Consider the following 25,434-nt stretch of genomic DNA (forward strand, 5'->3'; position numbering starts at 1 on the left):
AATATGCCTACTGTTACGATGTCACTTTAAGAGAATATGCAAATGGTGTGCAGGTATCACCATGGAACCAGGATGTGACCAGCAAGCTGTGTTGCTGTTAGTTTTGGTGGCCTGATTTTGCATAAAGAAGCTAGAAACACAACACCAACTGAGTCAGTAGGAGCCCAACCTTGCCCCAACCCTCTCAAAAAAAAGTCATTAATCTTTCAGGTTTATTGGCATTAAGATTTTCTAAAGAGTTCCACAATACCTCCTTTCAGGTGTTGAGATCTCAAAAGACAGGTAAAGAGGAAAAAGAAAAGAAAGACTTATATTTATATAGCACCTTTCACACCCACAGCCTCAAAGCACTTTACAGCCAACAAAGTACTTTTGAAATATAGTCACTGTTGTTGTGTAGGGAATGTAGCAACCAATTTGTGCACAGCAAGCTCCCACAATGTGATATTGACCAGAGGTCATCTATTTTTGTTTTTTTTTTCTTTATTCGTCCGTGGGATGTGGGCATCGCCAGCAAGGTCAGCATCTGTTGCCCATCCCTAATTGCCCTTGAACTGAATGGCTTGCTAGAGGGTAGTTAAAAGTCAGCCACATTGCTGTGATCATTGTGATGTCGATTGAGGGACAAATATTCCCCAGGGTACTGGGGAGAAGGTGGTGTAGTGGTAATGTTACTGGGCTAGTAATCCAGAGGTCCAGGCTAATGCTCTGGGGACATGGGTTCAAATCCCACAATGGTAGCTGGTGGAATTTAAATTCAATTAATAAATCTGGAATGTAAAGCTAGTCTCAGTATTGGTGACCATGACAACTATCATTGATTGTTATAAAAACACATCTGGTTCACTAATGCCTTTCAAGGGAAGAAATCTGCCATCTGGACTGGCCTGACATGTGACTCCAATGTAGCTAACTCTTAACTGCTCTCCGAAATGGGCAAGCCACTCATTTCAAGGGCAATTAAGGGCGGGCAACAAATGCTGGCCTTGTCCAGCGATGCCCACATCCCATGGAAGAAAAATTTGAAATAGTGCCATGGGATCTTTTATGTTCATCTGAGAGGGCAGACACCACCTCTCATCTCATCTCATCCAAAAGATGGCAGCTCCAACAATACAGAACTCCCTCAGTACTAGAGTGTGGGTCCAGATTTATGTATTCAAGCCCTGGAAATTGATAGAAAGTTTAGATTTTCCTGTAGTATTTCTCAATTGTTTTTTTTCTCGCCTAGACAACTTTGCCACCATTTCCTGCGATGATTGATGTAGACTAACTCATCTCATTCAGAATAGGGATGGCTGTCCCGAAGGGGATGGGTACTCAGTGTCTCTTTGTCACTTCCACAATAAGCTAAACTTGAGAGTAACATCTTAACCACTTTGCAAATCCCAAGCGTGAAGCCCAGACCTGCCTCTCTGTGACAGGGCCGATTGGAGCACAAATGCCTTGTGCTGTTTCACTATAACCTTTTTGTTAAAGTATTTATTAAAGAGTGAACCAGACGAATCTGTCACCTGTATTATTTATATTTGTAGTAATAAAATAGAATGAACACGTAGTGAGGAGAAACCATTTTTTTCTTGTGGTGTGGGCAACACTGGCAAGGCCAGAAGTTACTGCCCTGAGAAGGTGGTGGTGGTGAGCCACCTACAACTGAGTGTCATCCAGTTGAGGTCCAACCACATTGGTGTGGGCCTGGAGTCACATATAGGCCAGTATAGGTTAGGACAGCAGGTTTCCTCCCCTAAAAGGCATTAGTCAGTTGGGTTTCTAATGACAATCCAATAGTTTCAGATTCACTATTAATCTCGGTTTATTACTTGAATTTAAATGTCTCCAGCTGCCATGGCTGGGATTTGAGCTCATGTCTCCAGACAAATCCAGTAACATTACCACGATGCAAACCTGGAGCATGTTAATTAGGGGTAATTTTGTGACTTTTCATGCTTCTTGCGCGGAGCCCCAGCCACTGGGAGGGCATATCAGAAATTCAGGTGTGTATTCTCCCAAATATCCGATATCATTCCAACAAGAGTCAGGTAAGGATATTCACTGAGAATACAAGATTGAAACAATATCCTTATTCTCAAAAGGTAAAGCATTATGGCATTAATGGTCCAATGAGAATGCTTTAAGTGTCCTCTAGGCTCAGTGGTAACCGTTGTGCCTCCTGCTCATTGCAGGATCAGATCACATAATTTAGGCTGCAGTGCTGAGATGTGTCTTTTTGGATGTGACGTTAAACTAAATCCCCACCTGAATGTTCAGGTGGAACCATAGAACCATAGAAAAGTTACAGCACAGAAGGAGGCCATTCGGCCCATCTTGTCCATGCCAAATCAAGGTCACCCAGGTGCCCTTTCTAATCCCACCTTCCTGCACCCGGCCCATAGCCCTGCAGCTTACAGCACTTAAGGTGCAGATCCAGGTACTTTTTAAAAGAGTTTAGAGTTTCTGCCTCTACCACCAAGTTGGGCAGCGAATTCCAGACACCCATTACCCTCTGCATAAAAAAGTTCTTCCTCATGTCCGTCCTACACCTTCTGCCACTTATCTTGAATCTATGTCCCCTGGTTCTAGAATTCTCCACCAAGGGAAACAACTTTATCCTGTCCACCCTATCTATTCCCCTCATAATTTTGTACACCTCAATCAAGTCACCTCTCAGCCTTCTTTGTTCTAAGGAAAATAACCCCAACCTATCCAATATCTCCTCATAACTACATTTCTCTAACCCTGGCAACTTTCTTGTAAACCTCCTCTGCACTCTCTCCAGAGCTATTACATCCTTCCTGTAATGTGGTGACCAGAACTGCACATAATACTCCAGTTGTGGCCTCACCAGTGTTTTATACAATTCCAACATTATATCCTTACTTTTATATTCTATACCTCTGCCAATGAAGGAGAGCATTCCATATGTCTTCTTTACAACCTTGTCTACTTGAACTGCTGTCTTCAGGACCTGTGTACTTGTACGCCAAGATCTCTCACTTCATCTACCCCCTTAGTGTATTCCCATTTATTGTGTAATCCCTGTAACTATTTGACCTCCCTAAATGTATGACCTCACACTTCTCTATGTTAAAATCCATCTGCCACTTTACTGCCCACTCCACCAGCCCATCTATATCGTTTTGGAGATTATCCTCTACACTATTCCACTACTTGGCCAATCTTTGTGTCAGCTGCAAATTTCCCAATCGTGCCCCCCACGTTCATGTCCAAATCGTTAATATATAACACCGAGCCCTGTGGAACACCACTTGAGACAACTTTCCATTCGCAAGGGCATCCATCGACAATTACCCTTTGTTTCCTGTTACAAAGCCAACCTTTTACCCAGTTTGCCACATTTCCCTGAATCCCATGGGCTTTTACTTTCCTGACCAATCTGCCATATGGGACCTTGTCAAATGCCTTATTAAAATCCATGTACACAACATCCACTGCACTACCTTCATCAACCCTTCTTATCACTTCCTCAAAGAATTCAATCAAATTTGTAAGGCAAGACCTTTCTTTAACAAATCCATGCTGACCATCCCTGACTGGTCCATGCCTTTCCACATGACAGTTAATCCTATCTCTCAGGATAGATTCTACTAATTTGCTCACCACCGATATAAGACTCACTGGCCTATAATTGTTTGGCATTTCCTTTGATCCCTTTTTAAACAATGGAACTACGTTTGCATTTCTCCAGTCCTCCGGTACCTCTCCTGTATCTAGTGAAGATTGGAAAATCACCCTCAGAGCATCTGCTATCTCCTCCCTGACTTCCTTCAGCAGCCTCGGAAACAATCCATCTGGTGACTTATCAACTTTCAAGGATTTCAACCCTTTGAGTACTTCCTCTCTCTTTATGACGATCCCGTCCAATATCTCACAGTGTTCCTCCTGGACTACTATATCTACTTCCTCCCCTTCCTTTGTAAACACGGAGACAAAATATTCATTCAAAACCCTTCCCACAGCCTCTGCATCTACACACAAGTTTCCATCTTCATCTCTGATAGGTCCCACTTTTTTCTTAACTAACCTTTTAGCATTAAGGTATTGGTAAAACATCTTTGCGTTATCTTCAACTTTACTTGCTAATCTTTTTTCATGCCCTCTTTTTAATTTCCTTATTTCCTTTTTTACTTCGTCCCTGCACTTCCTACATTCATCTAGGCTATCTGCAGTGCTTAGTTCTTTGTGCCTATCGTACGCTTTCTGTTTCTGTTTGATCTTCCCCTAGACAACCAAGGGGGTCTAGATTTGGCAGTACCACTCTTATTTTTGTAGGGGACATGTCTACTTTGTACAATTAGGATCTTGCTTTTTAGTGCTTCCCACTGGTTTCCCACAGTTTTATCCTCCAGCAGTGCTGTCCAGTCCACCTCAGCCAAGTCCCTTCTCATTTCTGCAAAATTTGCCTTCCCCCAGTTCAAGACTTTACTCCTGCCTTATCTCTGCCCTTTTCCATGGTAATGCTAAATCTAACTGAATTGTGATCACTGTCCCCGATATGGTCGCCAACTGTCACTTCACCCATTTGCCCTTCTTCGTTCCCCAAGATTAGGGCTAGAATTGTATCTCCTCTCGTTGGGTTTGTCACTAATTGGTTGAAAAAATTTTCCTGGACACACTGCATGAATTTTTCTCCCTCAGTGCCCCTTGTATTGTTTGAATCCCAGTTGATATTAGGATAGTTGAAGTCTCCTACTATTATTGCCCTCTTGTTCTTACAAGCAGAAATTTGCCTACATATTTGTTCATCTATCTCTCTTTCACTCTTTGGGGGTCTGTAGTTTACTCCCAGTAGTGTGACTGCCCCTTTTTTTATTTCTAAGTTCATTCCATAAAGCCTCGTTTGTTGACCCATTTAGTATATCATCCCTTCTCACAACTGGAATTAATTCTTTAACCATTAGTGCTATCCCCCCTCCTTTTTTATCTCCTACTCTATTGTGTCTGAAGACTCTATAACCAGGGATATTAAGCTGCCAGTTTTGTCCCTCCTTTAGCCAGGTCTCCATTATAGCAATGACATCCTGCTGCCATGTGTCTACCTGTGCCCTTAACTCATCCTTTCTTTCTTTGACAGTGGGTCCTCCTCAATCCCCTTCTGAGTTGCGGTGACTGCGCTGACTTCTCCCAGAATGCTTCTCAGCCACTTCTCACTACCACCCTCTGTTGGAACTAAAAGGTCCCTTTGGGAGTCGCATTCACAGAGGAGAAAAGAAGTTCGCTCAGTGCCCTGGCTATCATTCATCCCACATTCAACACCAAAAAGCAGAGATTAACTGGTCTATCTTGTTGCTGTTTGAAGGACCATAAAATGCTTTGGGACAGCCAGCCACTACATCCATGCAAGTTTGTTTTTTTCTTTCAAAAAGACTTCAACAAAGCTCGATATCGTACACAGTGCTTCATAAGAAGAGGGAGGATGGGAGAAATTTAGACTGTGAGCAGGAACTGGACAAAGAGTTTGAAGGGGCTATTGAAGATGAGGTGAGTTTCCAGGATGCTGAAGGTGGAGAAATGTCTGTAAAAACAGAGGGATAATATTGATGAAAAAAAGAACCTCCGAGACAAAAAGCCTGGATATAGGCTTCAGATGGATCAAATGTGGTCTCTGTCATAGCTGATCTTTAAAGGAGGCTTTTTCTATTGTTTACCAAGTCCAAACACTTGGAGCAGAACAAGGTGGGCTCAGGGTAGGAATTCTGAGATGTGTTTTGTCAATGATGAAAATTAATTACATTTTCACTAACTTCAAAAATAAGTTGAAACAGTGGATGTTTATTTTTAAAAGACAAGATTTTGGTGACTTGGAAATTTCTAGACAGCCCATACAAAATATGAATAGTTGGCAATTTAGCTTGTAGCTGTTCCATGAATTTAGTCAATCTAAACATATGATACAACAATGGCCTCTTTTTAAACACCGGAAAGGAACTCGAAGCATACTGCACTAAAATAATAACTTTACTAAAACAAGCACAGCTTTTCAACTGAAATTTAAACGGTTAACACTGTGAATGTAGATTTTGGCAGCAAATACAACCCAGCGAGGCAAACAGATACAGTATGAACAGTATATAAATCAGTGAACTGCTACCCAAAAACATGCTCTAACAGTTGTAGGACCTCCCATGTGATGTATACCTTGGGGTCAGACAGTTTTCATTGCCAACCTCTCTCACCCTGAGTAGCTTCAGTTTAACAATGATCTTCAGCACATTTCACTTTTAAAAGCTTGTGAAAAGTATCTTTTTATAAGCGGCGTTGAGGATTTCATTTCAATCGGGAAGGCGGGGTGAGAGGGTGCTTCTGTTAAAAATCCATAAACCAGTTGAACTTCACTCTTACAGTTTCTGACCCCATGAAAACCTTTTGATTTGAATTACACATTTAAAACTCGCTCACAGGGACTTTTAATATTCATTAAGCCGTTTACCCAACTATAATGTTACTGCATACTGTTGAAAGGAATCCCTCGCCTTTCTAATGTTATACAATGTTCGACACAAGAAAGTATGAAACAGACTTCAAGCAACACTTGAAAATTTACCTTCTTCCCACCTCGTTTTCCCGAGCTGCTGAATTCTTTACCAGAGAAACACGTTTATCCTCTCTGTTCACAGGAGTGTGGCAGGAATGCCTTTTGGCATTCAAAGTACAGCAACTGTGGTAAGGCAATACCCACTTATCTCTTGCCTTCCATTCCAGTTCTTTGAGTGTGGAGACTGACTGCTTTGTGGTGTGTTTAGTACTGAGGAGTTAGAACCACCCACTGTACATGAAGTACAGGAACTGACTTGCTTGCCCTTAGCTAGGTTATTTTATATGCTAATAACCCTTCTCCCACTGCAATCGTTAACCAGAGAGCTCACTTTATCAACCTGCTATCAAGCCTTCATAATGTGCTTTGTCAACAGACTGCAATGAAGGCTGTTTGTGCTTGAGAGCCTTGAACTGGCACCTTCCTATCGCTCTAATGTAAGCCGTGAATTAATTGCATAGGGAAGCATAGCCCAATAGCAGAAGCCTTCATTAGCTGTCTAGAATTCAATAGCTTTTACACGCGCTGTGTTTGTGCTAATCACGGCATATTGCAAAGCACTTTTCAGTTCATGTACAGAAGGTTATCACGGGAAGGCTCAAGGGATTCGACACACAGGCTGTCAGAACATAAAGCTTTTGCTGCAACTAATCCATATTTAGGTTTGCAAAATAGTGGCACCGCTGGAGAATAGAATTTGATCTGCTTTGTACTGCCGTTGTTGTCTTTTTGTAACTGTGTAACAGTATCTTGTCACATTCCATGAATGAGTCATAAACTCAGACTGAAATACACTGGTTATGATTTGGTCAGGATTTACCATCCCAGTTTGCAGTTTCCATTTTGTTTAAACTCACATGTGAATGAACAAATGGATTTTGTGTCACTGCCAATTTTCCTTTTAAAAAGCAATAATAAGCTATTGGTGCAAATCCTGATCCTCGAGTTAGAGTAATTTTATTTCGCGGGTTTGCTTTGAGCGGAGATCAGCTCGGAGGCAGGACAATATCTATTGGTGTCGTCAATTTTTGTTGGCGCTGTCATCACAAGCCCGCACCCCCAACCCCCGCCTCCACCTACGCCACCACCACGCTCCCACCGTTAATTGGCAAACCGTTGCTGTACACGGTGCGCCACGTTCCTGCGCCAGCTGGAAAATGAGCTGGCGTTTCATCAAACAACTGGATGGTTCGTGGCTGTCGGTTAAATAGCCTTTTATCCATCTCCCTTTTTCTTAAAGCACCCATCGTTTTCTCTTGGGCTGCTCACAGCGGCATCAAAGAGATTAATCTCTAATTCCTGGAGATTCCATGACAATCTGGAAACTCCAGTGTTAGGTGTGAACATTCTGTCTTCCTGCCACTGCGTCCGGTCAATAAACACTTGCACCATTCTCTCTGGAGGGGCGTACTGATGCCAGGAGCAACTTTAGTTAAGAGTATGGTCATTTGTGAAGACTGAACGGAGATCAGCAGTAGAACGGCCTTTGAGAGAATCTCAAATGTAAGCCAGTTTTACAGGAGCCAGACTCTCAGACAGTAATTCTGACATTCGTGCTTAATATAAAATAAGGAATCGAGCGGCTCTTGTAGTAGCTTAATGGTGTGGTACTGAACCATGTAGAACAAGTAACCCTGGAATTCCAACTTTGTTCTTCTACATGGATATGCCTGCGCTCTAACACAACTCGCATTGATTGATCTTCTTAGCCAAGTGCAGTAACACATTTGAAATTGATGCTTGCTATGCTCTAACATTACCACTACTCCAGTGGGGTGATTGTCATGCTCCATAGCTATTTGTTCCTCTCAGTTTTTATCTGTATATGTCCCGACAAACTCCAACCCACTTCCCAGCCGGATATTTATTTGGCTCAGTTTGAGAGAGTTAATCAGTTCGCTGCCTGCCTTAATGACTTTAGCTGGCCATTTCTTCCAATGTTGTTTGAGGCTTATTAATTTTAAATCTGTGTCCTTTGGCTCCAGTCTAAGTCGCCTGCCTTATTGATGTTTATGTGTTGATGCCTCTTGACATTCTGGTACCTGTTCCACTTTGACCTATGCAATTGTGCTTGTAATGATAAAAAGGGCAGATTTTCTTTGGTTTAATAACTGAAAAACAAGCACTACACAGAGCAAAATGGGGAGTTAATCTATTGCTCTCATTCTGCTCCAGTATAGCACCTTCCCCAAATATCTTACATGGCTTCTTCAGGTACTTGCACCTGACACAGTGTCTAAACTTGGAACAACAATGGGCATTTTATGACAATGAATTGAAGAGACCAGTGGCCAGAGATTTCCTGTAGTGGTGCCCAGTACATTGCGAAGGCAACATCATACCTGACTAATTCTGAGCTTCTAGTTAGTCTTAAGGAATGGATAATTATTATTTGGAAAGCTCATTACTTTTTGGATTACTGAATAATGTAATGGAGTTGCTGCTTTAAGACTGGTGGCAGAATACTGATAACTTGCTTTTCTTACCAGTGGAGGCCTGTATAGCAATATAGATACCCCTGCATCCCCCCATTCCCCCAAACTACCCCGTCCTTCCCTCCACCTTGTACAACATGCCTTAGTTTGTGATAATGAGGGGAAATGATCAGAAGCCTAGTTGACAACTGATGAAGTTATTCACCTGGGCCTCGTCTAACAATCATTTTTAGGGAGACGGAAGTTAATTTTGCAAAGTGTAGAAATTCCCACTCTCAAAAGTATGGTACCCAAAGCCAGCTAGATTAGAAAGAAAAGCCACACAGTTATACCAGCACCCCTTCCTATTCCCACGCTATCATTTCATGAGGAGACAGTGGCATAGTGGTAGTGTCACTAGGCAAGGAATCCAGGCCAATACTCTGGGTACATGGGTTCAAATCCCACAGCAGCTGGTGGAATTTAAATTCCAATAATGAATCTGTAATTGAAAGCTAGTCTAAGTAATGGTGACCATGACAGCTATCACCAATTGCCTCCTTAGGAAAGGAAAATCTGACATCCTTACCTAGTCTGGCCTCCATGTGACTCCAGACCCACAGCAATGTGGTTGACTCTTAACTACTCTCTGAAATGGCTGAGCAAGCCATTCAGTTCAAGGGCAATTAGGAATGGGCAACAAATGCTGGCCTTGACAGTGACACCCACGTCCCATGAATGAATAAAAAAAAATTCACACCATACCTGTTCTTCCATCTTTTTCTTGGCACCATGGTGTTGCTCTTATACCAGCTACCTGAAAAATGTACTGCAGGAGCACCAGTTTGTGCCTGGCACACCAGTATGCCCTCATTCATGGCCTTCAGAACCTTTTAAAGAAAGAAAGATTGGCCACCTGGCACCTCAAAGCGCTTTACAGCCAATGGAGTACTTCCTGAAGCACAGTCACTGTTGTAATTCAGGACTGATTCTACAACCAACAGAGTCTCCTGAGTACAGCAGGATTCTCTCTCCAGCGAAATGCAGAGAGTAGAGGATAGTTACATAATAGAAACTATGAAAGTAATTCAGGAAACACAACAGCCGATTTGCACTCAGCAAACTCCCACAAACAGTGATGTGATAATAACCGGATAATCTGTTTTTCTGATGTTGATCAAGGGATAAATATTGGCCAGTGCACCGGGGGTAACTCCTTTGCTTTTCTTTGAAATAATGCCATGGGATCTTCTACATCCACTCGAAGAGCAGACAGGACCTTGGTCTAATGTGTCATCCAAAAGACAGCACCTCCAACAGTGCAGCACCTCTTCAGTACTACACTGGAGAGTCAGCCTTGAATTTTGTGGTCAAGCCCTGGAGTGAGGCTTGTACTCAGGACCTTGTTAGTTAGAGGCAAGAGTGCTACCAGCTGAGCCACAGCTGGCACAGACTGTATATAGCGACACCACACATCCCAATCAGAATGGAGATGTTTGGATAATTCTCGCTCTCTCCCCCACCCCGTCCCGACCCCTGCACCCAGTCAAACATGCTTGCAATAGACTCGGATTGATTTTACTCTCATCATTTCTATTATGTAACTATCTTCTACTCACTGCATTTCGCTGGAGAGAGAATCCTACTGTACTCGGGAGTTTCTGTTGGTTGTACAATCAGTCATAAGTCCAGAGATTCGCGTAAATTAAAACCACAAGTCCCATCCCATCTCCTCATCTGCTGATAGAGCGGTGTCAATATTCACTCCGTTAAATAAAAGCAAAGACCACCGGCACGCAAGTCACAGCTCCTGGCAAACATTAACTATTTTTAAGACTTAGCGCTCTTCGTCAGCCCTAATAACAATTTTGTGTTACTACTTGCAGCAATCCAAGTGCTGCTGACTGTAATTTGTACCTGCCCTGTTAATATTGCTGCTGCCTTTAAAGTTTGGGCAGCATCGGGATTCCCTCTCCCCAAAGGCCCTGAGCCCAGCAGTGTGTCTTCAGCAATCCTAAAGCTAACTAGTTCCATAGAAATGAAGGCCAAAGGCAAAATTACACATTGTTTTGACAAATCTTATCATATCTGCTAATGATTTACCTTGCTTTCCACTGAGTCCTTCACACTTATTCCATACTACAACCATTCAGCTCTTTTATGTTGTTTTGCCAGACAGCCACGCCCACCTTGTGTTCTTCCCCGGTCCAATATTAAATCATATTCCACATCGGAATCTCTATGGTATAGCTGCATTTTTCTTTGTTGCTTAGAGCTTCAGCTGAAAGTTAATTATGGCCTTTTCATTGAGGAATACCGCTTCACCCAGACTTTCCTTTCACTTAATTCTGTTAATTGTTTCTTAAAACAGATCGAGATGTTAAACTGAGAAGCCCTCCGCCCTTTCCAGTGGTTCAGGTGTAAATGAAAGATCCCGAAACGCTGCTTGAAGAAAAGGGGTTTGCCCAGTTCCCACCTCCAGACTTCATCCTTCACCCAACATCACCGAGAACAGACTGATTGGTCATTCGTCTCATTGCTGTTTGTTATGAGGCATTGCTATACATGAAATGGCTGCCATATTATCCCACTACCAACAATGACAACACTCCAAAATATGTCGAAGCGTTTTTGGGATTTTTCTGAGCTGAGTCCTTTTGTCCTCTTAGAATGAGAATAAGTTGTAAGGCTGGACTGATTCAAATTCTGACTTGATGTCTTTGGTGTTACTTTTCCCATTACCAGAGATCCACACTGCAGTTTGTACCACCGAATAACACAGTAAGCAGATTTCTGAATTAACCAAATGTTTTATTTTTTTCCCTGCTAATTTTCTCCTCTAATTTTTTCCCTCCCCTCCATGGGGAACAATTCCACAGGTATCAATGACATCCTCCAGTACCTTGCCATCCTTCACGTCTAAGACTGGCCAATGTGTGTTGCGATGTCAACATACACACTCCCAGTGTGGGTGACAACTCACAATCAAGAGCAGAAAACAAATGATTTTCTTTTCCACAGCCCAAGGGCCTCTATCACCACCATGTCAGAAATTTGTAATTCACTACAGATTGGTGGGTGGGGACTAGGGGGAGCCGGGGTGGGGTGGGAAAGGGCTGTGGGGCAAGAATCCCAAACTTTCTCAATCTCTCCAGTCCAACTTCTCACTAAATAAAATAACTGAACTGTGTGCGTTTAATTCCAATTAGCTTTGTCAATGTAGCTTGCAATTCAACTTAAAGCAACCAAAAGTAGAGTTGCCAACTCTCCATAATTGGCTTAGATTCTCCCGAAATTGAAGGTCAATCTCCAGGACACTGCTGTATGCGATCCTGGAGAAAAATCATTGGGACAAGGAAAAAGATATTTTCTTTTTGTCATTTTCTTTGAACATTTCTCTTTGCCAGATATAAAAACATTGAAAATAGGTGAAATGTTTGTCTGGCAGTCAGGCATCGTCTAATTGGGTCACTGGGTAATGAGTCATTTTACTTTCCAATTGATGTAGGAATGCCATGCGTCACAACGATGGAGATGTTGGCCAACTAATGGCAAGAGCGTGGGGGCAAGTCATGTGATGAAGCCTGCAGGAAAACATTTAATCGCAGTTGGCAGCCCTGGTCAAAAGTTTATCTTGACTCTTAGTGACCTTTGGCAGGTTGTGAAGTGATACATTTCTGGGGATTAATGAGCAGCTGAATACACTTTCCGTCTCCTGTCAGTCATTATGCAGAAGTGAAAGTTATAATGGGATGTTGGTAAGTATTGTGTTCTCTACGTATCAGCCTCTACTGATGATAGGTTTCGCTTTGTAATTTTTAACAGAGGGGTGGTCAGGACATAGAGGGGGTGAAGTTCAACTTCAGCAGGGGTGCAGAATCCTTGATGGTGGATTGGCTGCATGTTCTACACCCTCTCCCCATCCAGGAATTTTCTTCCCTTTGCCCATTTTGCGCTTTTGCCAAAGTTGAGGTTCGATCCTGGAACGTCCTACCAGAAGTAATGGTCACAGCAGAACTTTTTAAAAGGGAGCTGGATAAATAGTTGTGAGAAATTAATGAGGAATGGGATAAGGATGCAGGAATGGGACCGAGTAGATAACTCTTTCAAAGAGTCACCATGGGTATAATTGAGTGAATGGCCCTCTTCTGCACCATAAAATGAAATACTTTATTTGGTCTCATGCTGTTCTGGCTGCTATGAGCTTTTCTCTTTCATCAATTTTTTGAAATGTAGATTCCTTCAATAACAGACTTTGATTATTGAATGATATCTTTGTCAAGGGAAGGCAGCTATCTAGAGTATGGTGAGCTTATAAAAGAAAAAGGGCCACAGCTTGCATTTATAGTGATTTTCCCAACCTCAGGAAGATCCAAAACTCTTTACAGCCAACGAAGTACTTTGAAGTGTGGTCGCTGTTGTAATGTAGGAACTATAGCAGTCAATTTGTGAACAGTAAGCTCCCACAAACAGTAATGTGATGATGACTAGATCATCTATTTTTTTCAGTGACCCTAGTTAAAGGATAGATAATGGCCAGGATGCAGGGGAAAGTATCCCCTGTTCTCCATCGAGCAATGCCACGGGATCTCTGACATCCATCTGAAAAGGCAAACGTCTAAGGTGTTGGTGTAACGTCTCATCACACAACACAACAGGAAATATGGAAAATAAACATTATTTAAAAAACAACTCATGAGAATCAATTATAAAAGAAAACAGCTTGCAGATTTACGACTATAATTAGAATGCTTGGTTCCGCTGATGTCATCAGAGCTGCTCCGTTGATTTACAGCTTTCTAAATCACCATCAGCCATGTTGTTTTTTAAACTACATTTTAATGATCTTTCTTCCGCCCTCTCCTTTTCTTTCCTGCGATGTGCTGAAAAATAAGTTTTGATGCAGTCCCATTACCAGAACACTGGAAAAAAGAATGGGAATACTCTTTGCCAATCCCTGAGTAATCTTTGTTCATGACACAACAAAAGACTATTGTCCACTAACATGTCCCTTAGTTGTTTCGCTTAATTTTCTCCCTCAAAGACGGTGACCTTTGCTGGTTCCCCCAACACCTTACCCAAATGACCATCCTTTACGTTAGCCCCAAGAACGTTTTGCGGCAGTTTATTTGACCTCCATTATGTCCACATCGGCACTTTTCCAACAGGGATCATTGGATATTCCAGTAAGAGCACACATAAACATTTCAATCCCAAGGATGAGTAGTTGGCTCAAAAAACCGATTTTTTCTATCATTATATGAACCCTGCTCTCGTGTCATAACCTTGTAATGATTTATTTTTCTGTCAATTGATTAAAAAACCCACATCTTAGCTCAACGTATGGGATCAAAGAGGATTCCTTTCAAAGCCACAGACCTGCTGGTAACAATAGCACAAGCATTACAAAATTTGCTAAGAGAATGGATGACATTCATTTATTGAGCACACTGAGATTGTGGTCAGGCTCATAACATTTAACACAACCTTGTATCACAGCCTTGTGCAGACTCTCTGCTATCCATTATAATTTTGTTATGATTCCACACACAAAAGAAAAATCATTTCAGCTACCGAGACCCTAAGTTCTGGAATTCCCTCCTTAAACATCTCCACCTCTCTATCTCTTTCTCCTCCTTTAAGATGTTCCTGTAAACCACCTGTCCTAATCTAGGAACATAGACACAGGAAGAGGCCCCTCAGCTCCTTGAGCCTGTTCCACCTTTCAATGAGACCATGGCTGATCTGATAGCTCCATGTTTGGCTCTGTTTTATTCTGTATTGTTCCTGTGAAGCGCCTTGGAGCATTTTACTATCTTAGAGGTGCCATATGAATGCAAATTGCTTTTGTTGCTTCGTTCACTGTCTTCAGAAGGAATCAGAATGGAATTTGGGGTATTCCCCAAATCACAGGCTAAACTCAATCTCAGAATTCACCCAGACAGGGAAAAGGTGTCAATGGGAGGAAATATTTGCAAGGATTCCAATTTGAGCCACTTCCCGAAACCCCTCCCTCTCACCGACATCTAGGGCTCACCTGTAACATAGCTCACTTGTTTATCAGGGGACCTACATCTCGTACTACCAGTAATGAGAGACCAAAGTAAAGGGGAATTATAAAAATCCTTCAAAAAAGAGATAATTTATCTTTTAAAAAAGTCATTGGAGTATGGAGGCACTAACACCTCAAAATGAGTTGTGGCATGGAATAGTCGGCAATTGATTTAGTTCCTTGGGTTCCCATACAACTTACACAACTTATATTCATATAGGTCCTTTAACTAAATAAAATAGAGGCATTCTGAAACAAAATATGACACCAAGACACGTATTAGGTCAAATGACCAAAATCTTGGTCAAAGAGGTAGGTTTGAAGGAGTGACTTAAAGGAAGAAAGTGAGGTAGAAAGTCAGAGAGGTGTAGGGAAGCAATTCCAGAGAATAGGTCTAGGCAACTGAAGGCGCAGCCATCAATAGTGGAGCAATTAAAATCACGGACACTCAAGAATCAGGAATCCTGCTGCAAGTAACTCACCTCCTGACTCCCCAAAGCCTGTCCACCATCTACTAGGCACAAGTCAGGAGTGTGATGGAATACTCTCCACTCGCCTGGATAAGTGCAGCTCCAGCAACAGTCAAGAAGCTTGACACCATCCAGCCCACTTGATTGAGACCACATCCACAACCATTCACTCCCTCCACCACCAATGCAGAGTGGCAGCAGTGTGTACCATCTACAAGATGTACTGCAAGAACTCAACATTGCTCCTTAAACAGCACCTTCCAAACCCAACACCACTACCATCTAGAAGGACAAGGGCAGCAGACACATGGGAACACCACCACCTGGAAATTCCCGTCCCAGTCACTTGGAACTATAACACCATTCCTTAACTGTTGCTGGGTCAAAATCTTGGAGTTCCCTTCCTAACAGCACTGTGGGTGTACACCACAGGGGCTGCAGTGGCTCAAGAAGGCAGCTCAGCACCATTCAAAGGCAATTACGGATGGGCAATAAATGCTGACCTAGCCAGTGACATCCACATCCCATGAATGAATAATAAAAATATTGGATGAGTGCAGATATTTTGAGGATTGTGGGGTTGGAGGAGATTACAGAGATAGGGGTGAGTTGGGCCATGGAGGGATTTGAAAACAAGGATGAGAATGTTAATATCAAGACATTGCTTGCTCAGGAGCCAAAATAACTCAATGAGCACTGGGGTGATAGGGTGAATGGGACTTCTGTGAGTTAAGACACAGGCAGCAGAATTTGGGATTACCTCAGGTTTACAAAAGGTAGAATGTGGGAGACCAGGGCAATGGATTCCCCATTTCAATTGCATCAACCCAGTTGGAGGATATGCGGCGCTGAGTCTCTTCTTAATGGTGGAAAAAAATTTAGTCCATTGCTCCTTTACACACCTCCCAGAAACAAGTTGCTGAAGCGGTAAGGGCCTGGAAGCAGAGTGCCTGTTTCTACTGAAACATTGTTTTTAATGTTTTCTTGGGATGTGGAAATTGCTAGTATTTGTTGCACATCCCTAATTGCTACAACCAAATGGCTTGCTAGGCCACTTCAGAGAGCAGTCAGCCACATTGCTGTGGGTCTGGAGTCACATATAGGCCAGACAAGATAAAGATGGCAGATTTCCTTCTCTAATGGGCATTAGTGAACCAGGTAGGCGTTTACAACAATTGATGACAGTATGACCACTATTACTGACTTTCAGATCCAGATTTTTTAATTTATTGAGCAATTGAATTTATTAATTAACTGACTTTAAATTCCACCAGCTGCCATGGTGAGATTTGAATCCATGTCCCCAGAGCATCAGCCTGGACCTGGAGATTGTGAGGCCATTATGCCACCATCTCCCCTAAAGCATGAACGAAACAACTGGAGAAAAATACATACCAGATTACAAGTTTAACCAATAATAAGAATAACTTGTATTTATGTGGTACCTTTGGTATGAAAAAAATGTTCTGAAGAGATTGAGAGAGATATAAAAGGAGAAAAAAAACATGTACCAAATAGACCTGAATGTTAATAGCGAGGTGATGTTCATTCTGTTTATAACCCGATTGTCTGCGGATTATACAGTTGCTAATTATATTGTAGGGTTGAAATTGTGACACTCAGGAGACAGTTAATCTGTCCCTGATTTACAACTTCATGGATTATGTGTTCCTATGCATGCATGAAAAGCATGAGATAAGTGACTATTTTCATTTGGATCAGCTGTAACCATGGGTTGAGTTTAATACATAATGCACAAAAACCAGTTTCAAACCAGTTTTCCATCCCAAAGGCTTGTTAGAGATGCTTGTTAGAGAAGTCTGGAATGATTCCAGTTAAAGGAATATTACAGGGTGCAATAAACTGAATTTAGTGTGACTGCTTGATCAGGAGTGATTTTATTTAAGATCAAGCAATCAACTTGAGCTCATTGGATCCATATTTTCGGGTCCAGATCCTGATAGGTTGAATTTGGAATTTATTGGATGTGGATCAGCATTAATCTTACAGAAATCGTGATTCAAGTGTAAACAAACAGTCAGCCACTTTCTGCATCTCCGTGCAACAGACTATCAGTCATTCAGCAATTTATCAAAATAGTCAGTAAACCCCTACTTTCCATTAAAGTGATTTGAGTTGTCGAATGTGCCACTATTACTGAATGGAATTGGTACCAGATTGAATGTACTTTGGGGTTAGGGGTGGGTGTTCATTTCCTTTGATGGCTCACTCGCTAACACCTTTCTGTAAAATTCCTTTAATGTACAAATCTAATAAAGCCATTAGCTTGTTTAAAGTAAACGGGCTAATGACTGTGATAAATAATACACAAAGGAATTTTACACAAGGCTATTAATCATGCACTGCCAGTTGAATTTTAACCCCACCATTTGTGCAGATTTAAACTGATCTTCAAAGTTGATCCGTGCTTTGTGGCTCCGACAATCGACGGTTTCTTGGGGAACTGCGGGGCAGGATAATGGGTGACGGAGGATTCTGGGGCCAGACCTGCTTACATTGCTCCATTTATCCTGTGCTGGGGTTTCCAGGGACAGGGTTGGGGAATTCCTGTATCTGCTCCCTTTGAAACCAACGTCATTGTGGATAGAGACAGGATAGGTGGGATGATGTATCTGTGCCATATTCCCACCCTTGCCCTATTGTAATGCATGGCTGCACGAAGCTGGTATACACCGGGGAGGATCTTCCCCCCGTTGGTGGGGGTGGTTGTGTGGGGATGGGTGTGGACCCGATCGAGTCTGCTCGCCATTTTGTGGGCGGGCCAACTAAGGCCTGCCCAGCGTGATGTGTGCCCGGAAGCGCTGACCGCTCCCTGTGTGGGCGGGTGGTGGGGGTGGGGTTCGGTTCCCTGAGCGGGGGCCTGCGCTCTTTTGCGCATGTGTACGAAAGAGCACAGAAACCTCCCTGAGGCGTGGAGGTGCCGTGGATAAGGTTCCACGAAAAATGCGAAGGCCACCTGGGCTCTTCGCCTGCCCCCCGCCAACCTTAAGGTTGTACGGGCAGCTCAGTTTATTACTTTAACTGATATTTAAATGGCCTTAGTAGGCCTTTGACAGTTTGGAGGGCACACAGCTGAGTCGGCTGCGCTCCCGCCGAACTGAAAATCCAAATGACGCACAGTGACATCGGGACACCCGCCCGACGTCACCGCGCGTCATTTTATGCCTCGGCGAGTGGGCCCTGCCCCCACTTGCCGAGCCGAAAATTCTGGCCACTATTTTCAACAATGTGGCAGTGGGCCCCAACTTTGAGAGGCCCATTTCCTCACATCAACATCTTACATTTATACAGTGCCTTTTAAAGCTCTTCACAAGAACATAATCAGAAAAAACAAAATTTGACCAAACCACATAAAGAGATGATTGACCAGGCTACCAAAAACCTGGTCAAAGTGTTGGTGTTTTAAGGAGCACCTTAAAAGGGAGAGAGGTAGAAAGGCAGAGAGGTTTAGGGAAGGAATTCCAGGGCTTGGGTTTAAGGCAGCTCAAGGCACAGCCATGTTGGTGGAGTGATTAAAATTGGGGATGTGCTGGAGACCAGAATTGAAGGCAGTGGCGTAGTGGTATTGTCACTGGACTGGTAATCCAGAGACCCAGAATAGTGCTCTGGGAACCTAGGTTCAAATCTCACCATGGCAGATGGTGGAGTTTGAATTCAATAAATATCTGGAATTAAAGGTCTAACAATGGTTTCATGTCATTGCCATAAAAACCCATCTGGTTCATTAATGCCCCTTTAGGGAAGGAAATTTGCTGGCCTTCATGTGACTCCAGACCCACAGCAATGTGGTTGACCCTGAAAAAGGGCAATTAGGGATAGGCAATAAATGCTGGCCTAGCCAGCAATGCCCACATAACATGAATGAATTAAAAAAACCACACTACAAAACTGTTTTATTATAAAGCACTTTAGGACATTCTGAGGTCAAGAAAGGTGCTATATCTTTTACTATCTGATGCTGTCCTACTGACCAGGGATCTAAATTATGATCATCCTAGTCTCTATGCTTGAGTCCCAAGCTAGACAATCTATTTAACCTATACATCATCAAAAACAACAACTTCCACTTATACAGAGCCAGTATTGTGGTAAAAATGTTTCCCCAGGCACTGTGCAAGAACATTATCAAACTAAACTTGACATCGAAACACGTGAGGAGATATTAGGGTAGATGACATAAAAAGTTGGGTCTAAGAGGTAGGTTTTAAGGAGTACCTTGAAGAAGGAGAGAGGTAGAAAGGCAGAAAAGTTTAGGGAGAGAATTCCAGAGATTAGGGCCTAGACAACTGAAGGTACAGCGGCCAATAGTGGAGTGAAAAAAAACAGGGGGATACAGGAGACCAGGATTGATGGAACACCGAAATCTCAGAAGGTTGTAGAGTTGGAGGAAGTAGAGTCAGATGATTAGCTATTCCACAAAATGACAATGAATGCTGTATGGTTAGCTACACTGGAGATTTTTTTTAGCTTTGACTATGCTCTTACTGTAACACTGTAAGAGTATTGAATGGAATAATGTGCAAGTAAAATATATAACCAATAAACTATGCAGTCAGGACAGCATGAAACAGAAGGCAAAGGTGAAGACTAAGCTGAAAATACAATATTATGAAGTATAGTAGTGAAACAAAGAGCTTTTTTGCACTATTGTTACACAGATCAGCATCTTATTGAGATACAAAAATATGACATGGTTAGGAAATACCTCAGAGCAGCTCACATTCTAGCATTATTCCGCTAGCCGTGCAGCAGAATCCAATTCATATGGGTAATGTCTTCATGTGTAAACCTAGACAATGCCAATCGCAATGATCTGCCTACTAGAGGTCAACTAACTCAGCAGAGACTTGGAACCATTTCACCCATTGGGGCTCAGCTACAGACTGGCTTCACCAACCAACTGATTGGGAGAATCCTCCTCCCCGCCCATCGATCTCTAGAATTCATTGAAAAATCTTACGTTTGAGTCTAGTCAACCTTTTCCACCATAAAAATTCCGATGTCTTGTAATGGAAATTTCCTTTGTAAACATATCACGCTGTAATTACATCCTCTCACCCAGGGGAGGCAGTGCACTGCCATCGCTGCTGGAAGGGCGTAATTACAGATTGACAGGTTTACATGGACAGTTTCCATTATAAATGGGAATGTAGAAATTTCTGATGGAAACATAGGCTGGAATTTAACGGTCCTGTTGTGGTGGGGATGGGGCTGTAAAATGCGGTGAACGACTCTAAACTGCATTGACTTTGGTGGGAACGTCAAATCCTATAAAATCCCACCCATACCAATAAGGGCAGTAATTTTTCAAAACGGGGACTCAGTTTGTCTGTGTGACCTAGTCTAATTACCCTCACCCTCTAATTCCACTTCAACTGGAAACTAGATTTGGGCTTGACTCCCTGTGTGCAACACTACAGGAAATCAAACTAGCTTTATTAACGTACTTAATCCAAGGCAGTTTAGTTAAGATTTCCCGATTTGGCCCAGTCTCCACACTGATGCGGTTAGTTCCTGATAAAATGGCCCCAGTTTGATCTTAGATCTGGATCTCAAATCAGATGAAAACAGTCGACAGTTCTTCAGAAATATCATCTAAGCAACAGCAAACACTATGTCTTCAGTCTTCCATACTGACCCTAACCTCCAGTCTCCTGGATTGTATATTTTCTGGAGACCAGCCAGCCTGACCTGTTACTAGACCTAATCCCATGCTGTTCTGAACCAGCTGTCGGCAACAATGGGTCCATGAGCCAGTGATAACACACCCTGTGTTGCCTGCTCCCTGTGTCAATGCACTGGCCTTTCCTCACTGGCTCTCTTCATTAAGATTGCCCCCATGTTCTCTTAGACATCCTCTTGGAACAATAGAATCATACAGCACAGAAAGAGGCCATTTGGACCACCATCCCTCTTCCAGCTTTTTGAAAGCGCTACCCAATTAGTCCACACCTCTGCCCTATTGTCCTGTCATTCTTTCGCCTTCAAGTATCTATCTGCTTCCACCGCCCTTTCAGACAATACATTCTAAACCATAGCAACACACTGCGTAAAATAATTCTTCCGTGTGGTGCCAGCAAATAACTGGCAAAAATAAAACTATATTTGACATCAAAATGATTAATTTCTAAGAAGGAAAAATAATAAACTAGCCAATGTATTTATCACATCTTCAGGACATGCAAAGCACTTTCCAATCAATGGATTAATTCTGAAGTGCAGACATTGTTGTTATGTCGGCAAACCCAGCAGCCAACCTGCGCATAGCAAGATCCCAGAAAGAGCAAATCATAGAGCCATACAGCATTTAATGAGGCCAGTTGGCCCATTGTACTGGTGTTGGCTCTTTGAAAACGCTATTAAATTAGTCCCATTTCTCTGTTCTTTCTCCATAGCCTTCCACATGTTTTTCTTTTCAAATATTTATCCAATTCCCTTTTGATTGTTATTATACTGAACCTGGCAATGTGTTTCAAATGATGATAACTCACTAAGAAAAAAAATCTACTCACCTAACCTCTTCTTTTGCCATGAGGGGCCCACTCACTCAATCAGCACATCTTTCCAATGCATTCTGAACAGGGTTATGGATGACATGCTGGATTTTTTTTTGTGGCAAAGTGGGCTAGTCTATGAAGATAAAATAATATTCAGTGCCATCAAAACCAATACCAAAGCCAAAAGCCAGAGGAGCACCTGAGCAGGAGTTGACTCCTGAATGTTAATGTTGATTTTACTCTCATATTTGCAACTAATTAATTCTGCGTTATTTTAATGCCGGAATCAAGACAGTTTCCTGTTTAATGCAGGGTACCAAGTTGAGATTTTTTTTTGTGCTAGTGCAGTAATATACAGCAGTGACTGTAACAATTACCGAGGCATCTCCTTGTTAAGTGTTGTGGGGAAGGTCTTCGCTTATGTTGCTCTGACCAGGTTGCAGACCCTGGCATCACACATCTACCCTGAGTCTCAGTGCAGCTTCAGAACTGGCAGATCAATAGTTGACATGATTATCTCATGTCGGCAGTTACAGGAGAAGTACGGTGAACAGTGCAGACCACTCTACATTGCCATCATAGGCCTCACCAAGGTCTTCGACCAGGTCAGCAGAGGTGGACTCTTTAAACTGCTGTGGAAAATAGGCTGCCAGCCCTGGACGTCATTTCTTTCCACGAGAACATGCAGAGTTTTGTCAGTTAATGGGACATCATTGGAGGCTTTCATGGCCAGCAGCAGGGAGCATGAAGCCGCCTCAGGGAGATTGAATCGATAATAAAATTAGTAAATAAAAGGTGTAAAAATTTATTTAAACATGTCCCCCTCATGTGACTGTGTTACACGAGTTGGGACATGTTTTTAAGTTGATGAACATTTTTAATGCATTTAATCAACGCTTTTGGAAACTTCATCCCGATCGTGGATGAGGTTTCCTAAAAAATGCAAAGGTCGCTTGGCCTTTTTGCCTCCCCACCAACATTAAGGTTGGACGGGCAGCGTTTAGAATAACTTTAATTAGATCCTTAATGGCTTTAATAGGCGATTCACATATTGACGGGCGCGCAGCCGACTCCAGCGAACGCCCACCGAATGAAACATCGCTACTGAGCGCGATGACATCGGGACGCACGCCCAACGTCACCGCAAGTCATTTTATGCGTCAGTGTGTCAGGCCCCGCCCCTGCACACCGACCAGAAAATTCTGCCCCTAGTGCCAACTCTCTTTTGCATGTTTTTCTCCATGCTGCTATCGTACATTTCGGAAACTCAGATCAGGGTGTCCGCTGTAATATTCTTGGTCTTGTTGTGCTAACACCGAATATTTAGAGTCTGCTGAGGTAAGGAAAACATTAACTTTATTGAGAAACATCTTAAGTGGCTACATCTCATCACATTGTTCGACATGAGACAGTAAGATCATGAGACATCGCATCACACATTGTTGTGATGTATACTGTGCCTTATTAGCATCTCACACAGTTAGAATTAACCCCTTATACACCTACCTGCATGCTAGAGCTGATTGCAAGCTGTTTAACTTGGCAAGACTGCATGCCAAGACCAAAGTGCACAATGTCCTAGTCTGCGAGTTGCTGTTTGATGACACCACCACGCTGGCACCTTCAATAGCTGGTGGATCGGTTCTCCTAGACCTGCAAGGAGCTCGGACTGACAATCACCACCGAGTTGACCAAAGTTTTGGGCAGGGATGTAGAGACTCCACCTTCCATCAACATGACAGCCTCGCTCTGGACTTGTCAACAGCTTCACACACCTTGGATCAATAATTATCAGCAACCTGTCCCTTGGTGCCGAAATCAGCACCAGGATTTTCAAGGCCGCAGCTGTCGTGTCAAAGTTGAAAAGTTGAATGTGGACCAATAGCAAAGTACAAAGCTGCGCGTGTTCTCAGCGCCCTCCTTTACAGCAGCGAGGCATGGACAACTCATATAAGCTAAGAAAAGCAGCTTCCACCTCAACTGCCTCAGGCAAATATTGGGCATCCGCTGACATGACAGAGTACCGAATATGGAAGTACACCAGCGTGTGGGGATCCCCAGCGTGTTTGCTGGCTTGAGTTAGTGGCGACTCTGTTAGCTGGGTCATATGAGCCACATGGAAGACAACCACATCCCAAAGACATGATCTATAGTGAGCTTGCCATCAGCATGAGACCAACAGGTCACCCATGCCTGCTATACAGGCGTGTCTGTAAGCGAGACTTCAAGTTGACCGGGATCAGAGTCAATGAATGGGAAGTCCTCGCTGCTGAGCGGAGAGCCTGGAGACGAGCTGTCGGGAAGGGCATGGAAAAAACCGAGGACAAAAGAAATGACCAGAAGGTGGAAAAGAGAGCCTGCTGCGGAAGGGACTGCCACTCGCAAAGCAACCTCCACAGCCACGAGGTTCAATACAGGAGTGACAGACAGACTGGGTGCAGTCCACCATCTCCCAGGATGTATGGGTGTCAATAAAAAAAATACAGCAATAACTGGATTAGTTAGGACTTATACTGGTCAGCCTCAAGCATCCAGTCCTAATGTGCAGAATCACATTAAATTACTGTGTGGTTGCTGGAGGCTGCCTCAGACAGACTGATCTGTAGTCTTGTAGGGGGTTACTGAGGGTTTACAGGTAATAGGCTCAGTCAGGCTGAAGAGGCTGATTATCTAAGGAATGTGCTAATTAAGTTAGCACATTCCTTAGATAATATCATCACCTTCAACACCTCTTTGTCCTTTTGTCTGTGACATCTTTTGGGTATCTCCACCTATCACTGGCTATCCAGCTATCCACTATCCAGCTCTGCCCTTCCCCCCCACCTTAAACCAGCTTATATTTCACCTCTTTTCTATTTTTCTTTAGTTCTGTTGAAGAGTCAGATGGACTCGAAACGTTAACTGTGTTCCTCTCCGCAGATGCTGCCAGACCTGCTAAGTTTTTCCAGGTATTTTTCTCTCACAGATGTTGCTGTTTCCTCTGGAAGCTAACTCGCTGTTGTAGCCTGCTCCCGCCATTAGAAGGGATATGATAGTTCTGGCTAATAACACTGGGCCAAAAGGCGCTTTAGCGGCATTGTAGAACGAGCAGCTGATTCCCGCAGTACATCATCACTATTGATTGAACACATTTAGGAAGCTTTGATCAGCTTGACAGGCTGAGAAAGTAACGCCCCTCTCCTATGGTAGATTCACAGCTGACAGGCATGCAGGAAAGCTAGCTTAGGGTAGAACTATGAAAGACATACACATTACTCACAGGTTCTGTATTAATCTTACCACTGCTGTCTGCATCTAGACCACTTGCCACATACACTAATACACCTGTAGCACTGTTTGAAATATATTGAAATGTTGCACTGACTGAATATTTCACTCAGGCTGTGTGTGAACTTGATGTGATTCTGTTTGATCTGTGTAACTGGAG

General features: G+C 42.9%; 1 protein-coding gene across 3 annotated transcripts in view; it reads right to left on the reverse strand.

The window, feature by feature from the left end:
* Positions 1-25,434, reverse strand: part of LOC144683364 (prickle-like protein 1) — a 121,441-nt gene that overhangs the window by 34,077 nt on the left and 61,930 nt on the right. Inside the window, exon 1 of one of the 3 annotated variants that reach the window (XM_078546309.1) lies at positions 6,574-6,720. The exons of 1 other annotated variant lie outside the window; for it this stretch is intronic. The gene's annotated coding sequence lies outside the window, so the exon portion shown is untranslated. Of the gene's footprint in view, positions 1-6,562; positions 6,721-25,434 lie in introns of those variants that run through there. One more of the 3 variants, XM_078546310.1, reaches the window with a different exon arrangement.

The sequence above is a fragment of the Cetorhinus maximus genome, chromosome 8 (genome assembly GCF_964194155.1).
Source record: "Cetorhinus maximus chromosome 8, sCetMax3.hap1.1, whole genome shotgun sequence".
Classification (NCBI taxonomy): Eukaryota; Metazoa; Chordata; class Chondrichthyes; order Lamniformes; family Cetorhinidae; genus Cetorhinus; species Cetorhinus maximus.